We start from the raw sequence: 8,846 nt of genomic DNA on the forward strand, positions 1-8,846 counted from the left end.
TAGCGAAAAGACTCATTTTACGTAAGGACTGATTTGGTGTGATCGCGTTGTTACCTTAGTATTTTCTTTTTATTTTATCTTTATTTATTATTCGGAAAAGGGTCAAAATTGCCCCTGAACTATATGAAATAGACCGTTTATACCCTTCGTTACATTTTGGGATCAAAAATGCCCCTGCTATTATCCTAAGAGACCACAAATACCATCAAGAGTTAGCACCCCAAATTTTTGTTGACGTGGCAAGCCACGTGGGACTAATCCTTCCACCTAAGCGTTGCCAACTAGGATTCACTACAAAAGAACTAGACCTTTAGCGGCAACAAAAGTCGCCACAAAAGCGTAGAAAATCGTCACTAAAAGTTTTTAACATTAAATTCTAATTTTGTGTTTTTTTCTTCATTGTTTTTAAAAAACCAAATATGATATCGATTAAGTAGGAGTTTGAAGACACTATATGTTTTATTTTTATGTCATATGTAAATGTATAAAATGTACAATGATGCATTATATATATATAGTAGGAGATTTGAATCAAGAAGTAATTTTGAATATTTTTCGTAATAATATTGGATGTTTTTAATATGGATATTGCAAGTTATTTATTTTAGAAAATTAGGTCGCAATCGAAAATTAATTATCATATTTTTTTGTTGAAAAAATAGGTTTTACTAGTGAATGGTTGTTGGAGCCTTAGTCGCCACTAAAAATCACTCATAACTTTTAGTGGCAATATTTTGGGATTTTGTCGCCACTAAAAGTCAAGTTCTTTTGTAGTGAATCTTAGTTGACAATGCTTAGGTGGAGGGATTAGTCCCATGTGGCTTGCCATGTCACTAAAAAATTGGGTGTTAACTCTTGAGGGTATTTGTGGTCTCCTGGGATAACTGCGGGGGTATTTTTGATCCCAAAATGTAATAGAGGGTATAAGTGGTCTATTTCGCATAGTTCAGGGGCAATTTTGACCCTTTTCCGTTTATTATTTAAATAATTATATTTCATCTTTTATTCTACCTTTTCATACTATCTCTACCTCATACCCTACTTTTCTTGTAGGTTTATCATCCAAAATTATGAATATGAGTCATTATGTAACGATGAAATTCGATACAATCTATCCAAATATTGTATTCATTAAAATAATACAATGTGACACAATACAATACAACACAATACGATTCATTATGATACATTATAAAACAATGTGTAACAACCATCCAAACAAAGTGTTAGTAGCAATTCCCAAGCCCAGAATTACTTGCCAATGTATCTCAATAAGATATTAGGCAGTATATTCACATTAGCTCAGATATCATGGTCCTTGCCTTGACAAGTTGGACACTCTATTTTCGATGTGGAAGCAGTACCCTGAACTTTATTTAGTAGCTCACATGGTTTATGTCGGTTTTAGTATCTCCCACAAACCAGTATGTTTTAATATATTGCATGACATTGTATATATGTATTTAAAATCAATATAACTCTGTTTTCATGTTTTTTTACTTGGACATTGTATCCGCATGTGATTACAAACTTATTATGTTCAGATCTCATGTTTATTATGCATTTCTTCATACTCAATACATTTCAAACTGACCGCATATTTTTCTACCTATATTGTTTGATAATATATGTTCTGTCGTTCCATATCCAGCCTGTGGTTAGTACAAATTTGATCAGTTTGCAGCTCTCTTGGTGAGTCCTCATCTCCTCGAGGACGCCACTTATGTCCCTTTATAGACATTACTTTCAGTTTCCAGATTTGTAAGAGTTAGCTCTAGGCTTGCCCTAGCAACTCATGTTAGTAGAGACTTTCAGATAGACAGCTAGGTTTCGCTTTGTTATGTTGTTTCCAGACTTGGTCTATGTTGAGTTTATGGGTACTATTCCAGATATTTCAGTTTTAGCTTCCGCAGGTTTATCTCAGTTTTGTGTTGGTTTTGCTATTTTGAGTGTCATGTTATGCCATGAGGTTATCTTGGGATCACTTGTGGCTCTAAATACGTGTCGCGTCTAGGGGATAGTCTCGGGACGTGACAATTCAGAATGAAATAAATAACATATCATGACCCTACGTGGCATAAAGAGTATGAATCACTCTCCTGAAGAGAGTGAAAAGTATAAACATTATGAAAAATTGTTTTTATAATTTTTCCATCAATTGTTTTTTTCATGAAAATATCTCTATCTGAAGGTTCATGAAAATAACTATTTAGAAGTACTGAATTATATGTGAAAACATGTAATCAAAGTTATTCATGAAGAAAAACGAAAATATGATGAAAATTATGATTTTCATAAGAATTCTAACTTCGGTTAAAATCATTAACTGAAGAACTAAGTTTATTTTAGGACTTAATGGGTGAAAGGATACTCATCGATGAAATCCTACATACTTGAAAAGAAAACACTTAATGGAATTCGTGAACTCGAAGTTTGAAGATGTGGAATCTTAGTTCTTGCTTGAGAGAACTTGAAACATATTGTCTAATAATTTTAAGTGTTAGGTGTGAGAGAGGTGGTTCTAGTCGACTAATTTTCCCTTAATCCCATATAGGATAGGCCAAAAAGTCATAGTTTAGGAGTTAAAAGAGCGGAAAAAGACCAAAATAATTCTGAAAGAAAAATTATGGGAACAGTCCGCTAGGGCCATCAATGTTCCGTGGAATGAACTACGGTCTATAAATGTCGTCCATGAAATCCTTCAAATTTCAAATCTATGAAGTTCGATCTATGAGACCAGTCTATTATTCGTGGTTCTATCTACGATCCGTAGATTGAATCCATAAATATGAGGCAGTAGAAACAATAGTTAAGTTTTCCTGCACCTCACTTGATGAGTTCAATTCATGGCCCATGATTTCATTTATGATTCGTGGTTTGATTCCGTGAAACTCAAGTTGAAAATAAAATTTCTAAAGTTAATTCACGAGTCTCATCTACGATTCGTGGACTAGTTTACTGCCTATAGATGACGTCCGTGAATTCAAATTTTATGATGTCATTAACCACTAAATCATTGAAGTTCTAATAGGTATGATCTTATTGACTTTGGATTTTCTGAGGTGTTGTAATTTTTCCCCTTGAGAATAGTCTTCCTTAAATGGAGTCTAAATAAATATAAAAGAGTAGGAAAAGAGTGGCAATCTCAAATAGAAAGCTAAACACTAAATTGGTGGAGTGACCATCCCCGGACTGAAATATGAAGACTAGACTGATTTCATGAACATGTATGCACACTGAGACATGAGAATAACTTAAAGACATGAATCTAAATAGAGTGGTATAGAGAAATTATTACCTTATGCTGGAACTGAACTGGAAGGTAAGAAGTGAGGGTACTTGGCTATCATATATGTTTATGCTTGACAAGTAGCTCCCTCAACTTGATGATTTCTCCAAAGAACTTTCACTGAAGTAACTTTCTTATTTGTCAACTTACGAACGTAATTGTCTAGGATCTCAATTGGAACTTCTTCATAAGAGAAATTATCCTTTACACCAACATTCTCTATAGGTACAATTAAAGTCGGATCACCAATGCACTTCTTCGATAAGGACACATAAAATACCATTATATATATGTACTAATGCTTACTCGTGGGTAAATCCGACTCATATGCCACATTACTAAAATGCCTCAAAATCATTTAGGGACCAACATAACGGGGACTGAGCTTTCCTTTCTTATCGAACCTTATCACCCCTTTCATGAGTGAAATTTTCAAATAAACACAATCATCAATAGCAACTTCAAGCTCTCTTCTACTCACATCTGCATATGAATTTTGTCTACTCTAGTTGTCCTCAATCTAACTCTATAAAGTTGAACTTTCTCCATAGCCTCATGAAGTGATTCAGGGCCTATTAAATCCATTTCACCAACCTCAAATCACTCTATAGGATATCTACGCCTTTTACCATAAAATGCTTCAAACAGAGTCATCTGAATGCTGGAGTGGTAACTATTATTATAAGTGAATTCAATAAGAGGTAAGTAATCATCCCAATTACCTTTAAAGTCAATAACTCAAGTTCATCCTCTGAGGTCTGAATAGTCCATTCGGCTTGACGATCTGTCTGCGGTTGAAAAATTGTGTTAAGCTTAACTTGAGTATCAAGACCAAACAACTTCAAAAACTAAGAGGTGAACTAAGTACTTCTATCTGATATGAGAGATAAAGGAACCCCATGCAATTTTACCAACTCTCAAATGTAAAGTCTAGCATAATCCTCAGCTGAATAAAAAGTCTTAACCTGTAGGAAATGGGTAGACTTAGTCATCCGGTGTACAATCACCCATATAGTATCATATTGTCGACGAGTGCGAGGCAAACCTGTAATAAAATCCATGTTTAAATCCTCTCATTTTCAAGTAGAAATGCTGACATCCTGAGTCATACCTCTTGTTTTTTGATGTTCAACCTTATCTTGTTGGCAGTTTGGACACTTAGCCACAAATTTTGCGATATCCTTCTTCATACCATTATATCAATAAATTTCTTGTTGATCATGGTACATCTTAGTGGCTCCTAGGTGAATAGAGTATCGGAAACTATGACCTTCTGCTAAGATTTACCGCCTTAACCCATCAATATTTGGAACACAAACGGTTATGGTAACAAAGCACACCATCTTTCCTCTTTGATAAAGTCTCTTAGTCTTTTTAAAGATTGCTTTCTTCAATTCAACCAAGGTTGGATCATCATTTGGCTTCTCTTTAACTTCCATCACAAAACATTATTCTGGACTGATAACGCTCAACTACACTTTATCCAATTCTAATTATAGACGGTCGCAATCAAGTATAAACCCAACAAAGAGTTAGGGTCGATCCCATAGGGAGTGGTACGAAATAGAATTTAGTTACAAAGTAAAGAAAGTGTTCTAGTCATTTGTAGAAGTAAACATTATCAAAACACGTTAAAGTAAATTTTTGGGGTTGACAATAAATGTTAGATGGGGGGTTTGGAGTGAGCAATTAACAACTACAAAAATAGGGTAGTAATCAAGTAGAGAGGGATTCTCGGGGATGTGATCGATTAAATGCTAATTTTTCTATATGGGTGATTATAAATTACTAAAAGACGTTGAATCTTAGTGAGTAGGCTAGGCTAGGTTTTAAGTGTGATAGCCATCTCTTGATCAACTAACATGAATCATGTGAGTTCTCTCGACCTCGACAAGCTTAACAATATGAGCAGCCCAAAACCTCAATTAATCTACTTTCTCGAGCTAGATTGATAGGATTGAATTCAGATTCACTCTCTCAAGTTGAACCAATGATAACTCAATCACTACAATCATCAATCGATAGTCTTAATTCTAAAACTTCTTTCTCAAGCAAGCCTAGAATACTAAATTAAAACTACATTTGCAACTACAATTCATGGATTAAAACACAACTATCAATAAAACTCACTTCAAATCAACATTGAAATCAGTAAATACTTACACCCATAAGATAATTAGAACATTTAATCACATAATCACACCCTAAGAAAGGGGGTTTTAGCCACACATTATAAAAGGCAAGAAAGTATTACCAACTATACTCTCCATCAGCTAGGTAACAAAATTCAAGTCTTCACAATGCTTGGAATCAACTTAAAATCAAAACCCAGTTCGAAATTCTACTAAAAAACTACTAAGAACAATGTTTGGATAAAAAACCCAAAGTTAGAATGTGTCTCCACTTTCAGAACTTTCAACTCTCTTTAAAACTCTTTTAAAAATCACATTTATACTTTTCCAGATTTTCACCCTTTGGACCAATCGGCGGAGTAAGTCGTCCATCGCCGACTAAGTTGGCGATGCGCCAAGTATCCTCTACCATCGCCTTCTTGAAATGATTTTTCACCATTCACCTTCTGTAATTTTAGGCGATCAGGATCTCCTTCGCCGAGTTGCACCTTCCATCACCGAGTTGGCTTTCTCCCAGGGCTGGCCTTATGGAACATTTGGTGAGCTGAATGACCACTCGACGGTTCGCTGAGTGGTCTTGGCGATCATCAGATTTGTCCTTCTTCAACTTCTTCAACATTTTCACTCTTTTTTGTCCGGTAATGTCCTTGCCTTGCTCTTTTGCCTTCATTGCTGGAAAATAAACACTTTAACATAAGTTTTAGAGCATAAAGTAGGCATTGAGGACAATAAAACTATGAAAATAAATCCCCATCCTCGACTCATCAACACCCCCAACTTAAACTTTTGCTTGTCCTCAAGTAAAACACAAGATTAATCAGTTCAACAGAGATGTCTACATATAGTGCTACTTAAGACTCAACATGAATGCACATGAAGTTCAATCTACCCATGCAATGTTCAATTATGCACTACAAGTTTCAAATTGTGACTAGCCATCATCAAATAGAATTCAAGTTCACAATGTTATTTTCAAATGCAAGTTCAAGCTCAACAAGAGTAGTTGAATGCCCTCACATCAAGAATGATTCCATGTTCACACTAAGTTTATCAAAATTTCAGAATTCTGAAATCAAAAGCAACTCTCATTCTCTCAAAGATAAACACATGAATGATTTTCTCCATATGCTTGCCTGTATTTTCCAATCAACATGATATTAAGCTCAATCATGATCACAAAGATCTTTCAAGGCTTGTAACAGGGCTGAGGGTAAAGGTATGATCATTTTGGCTTAGTGCCTTCTACCTTAAAAAAACATGGCCTGCATTTCATTCTTTTTCCTTTTCTTACTCTTTTCAATGTTCACAATCCATCCTACGTCTTTTTAAGCATAATTCATCGGATAACCCTTCAATTTTGCTCATTGCACACACTTTATTTCAACAATTCTCTTCTTTTTCGATCTTTTTCTCCTTTCACTTTTCTCTTTTTTTTTATATGGAGGGGTTCCATATTTTTCAACATGATCCTTCAAGGGGGAATTTCTCAAACTGCTTGACTTTCCTTCCTTTTCACTACACCCCCAACTTAGACTTTTAGCCTAAGTTGTCTATTAAAAATAACCAATGCTTCATAAAGATTTTAGGTGGGAAAGAAAGAGGTCAAATGTGTTCAAGTTTCATCTAAAGAAAATGATAGGCTCAAACGGTGCTAATCAAGGTTCACACTCTCACAAGGTGGTCACAAAGAGGTATAATGGCAATTTTGGTTCACTCTCCACAAATGGTGCCTAAGATCATCTCTATCAATCGCCTACATTAGTCGATTGGACAAATGGGGCATGTTCTAGGTATTATCAAGCACACATTTCAAGACAATCTCACCATATACGACATTCAACACAATCATCAAACAAGACTCTACAATTTTAGCTAGCGTGCAACAATCATCACAAGATTTATTTCAACAACCGGCCAGTTAAAATGAGATGCTAAGAGTTCACACATGACTTATGCAACTCAAATTTGCCTCATCAGAATTGCACACTCATATTGTTCAATTAAGAGCACTATTCAAGTCATCGGTATTGATTGCACCCAATACTCAAATTTGCAAGAGAACAACCACATTTACAAATATCAAGAGGTGGCAAAACCAACATTAATATTTACACCAATGGCTCAATATTAACACAACCCAATGGATCAAAAGCTATTATATACCAAAAAAATCCAGCATTCACAAAAAACACCAAAACAACAATAAAATCCATAAAACATCCCAAAAAGGTAGGTATAAATGTACGTCACCCCACCAAACAAAACAAGTAATTTTCCTCATATATGAAAGAAATAAAAATGTCTTAACAGAAAACTGAGAAAGAGTCAAAATGCCCCTGTCAAGCAAGGCCTGAGGTGAACTCTGCATGTTAGTGACTCCCTTAGTCTGGGCATCAGTGCCCGGCTCAACATCATCCTTAGCTCCACTGGAGCCCAACATTTATGTATCCCTCAAAGACGCCTCTACAGTTGTATGTACCATAGTCCACTCGAGGTCCTCTAGATCATCATAAACAGCTGCATCTCAAACACCCAGCTCCTCCTCATCGGTCTCGACCTCTGACTCAGCGTCCACATTATCCCTAACAACATTTCCAGTTGTAGTAGCCGGAGGAATCTCATAATTGGCCGGGAAATTTTCACTCTGGACCTCAAGAGAGGTCCACTGTGACGAATAACATCGAGAGATCTGTGGACTTCAGCTCATCCAAATCACGCCTCAACCCCACAATATCGTCCTTCAAGGCCGTCACATCATCATACTGCATCATGCCCTACTCACAAGCCTCCACTCTCACCGTGAGGGCATCCAATGCAAGTCTACATCATTTGTAGACAATCTCTTCTCCTCCAACATAGTCCTTAGTCCCGCGGCCTTCAGTCTGATCAACGACTAAGGAGGAGGATCCTTAACTGGTGGTACCTGCTTTGCTACCTGTACTGGAGGTGGAGGAGGCGTAGGAGGCATCGAAATCCGAGCTGGATCATGTAAAGATTTGGAGTGTAGCTCCACTCTCCTAGTCTGGAGGGTCTAATCATCCTCTTGCTCAGATGTTGAGGATGGAGATTTAGCACCCGAGTTGCCCTCACTTTCAAAAGTAGTGAGGTGGGTAGCATAGATGTTCATGTAGTCAGATCTCTCCTCCGTTGGTGTGGGCACACCTAGCCCCTTGCCCTTTCCTTTCCCAATCAGAGGGATTTTGGCCTGTGTTGTCCGAGAGGGTGCAACCTCCTCATTTATAATAATACCCTTAGCATGCTTTCAGGGTGGTTGATTCCTTCCAGGTGCCTTGGGTCTAGCCATTCTTGCAAACAACATCGAATTCGTTAGGCTTAGTTCGAAAAATATCAAAGTTGAAAATTTGTGCAAGAAATCTCGCTGAATCATTCGGTGAGTCGCCGAACCCATTTGGTGAGCCAAGTCG

This window comes from Solanum stenotomum, chromosome 6 (assembly GCF_019186545.1).
Source record: "Solanum stenotomum isolate F172 chromosome 6, ASM1918654v1, whole genome shotgun sequence".
Lineage (NCBI taxonomy): Eukaryota > Viridiplantae > Streptophyta > Magnoliopsida > Solanales > Solanaceae > Solanum > Solanum stenotomum.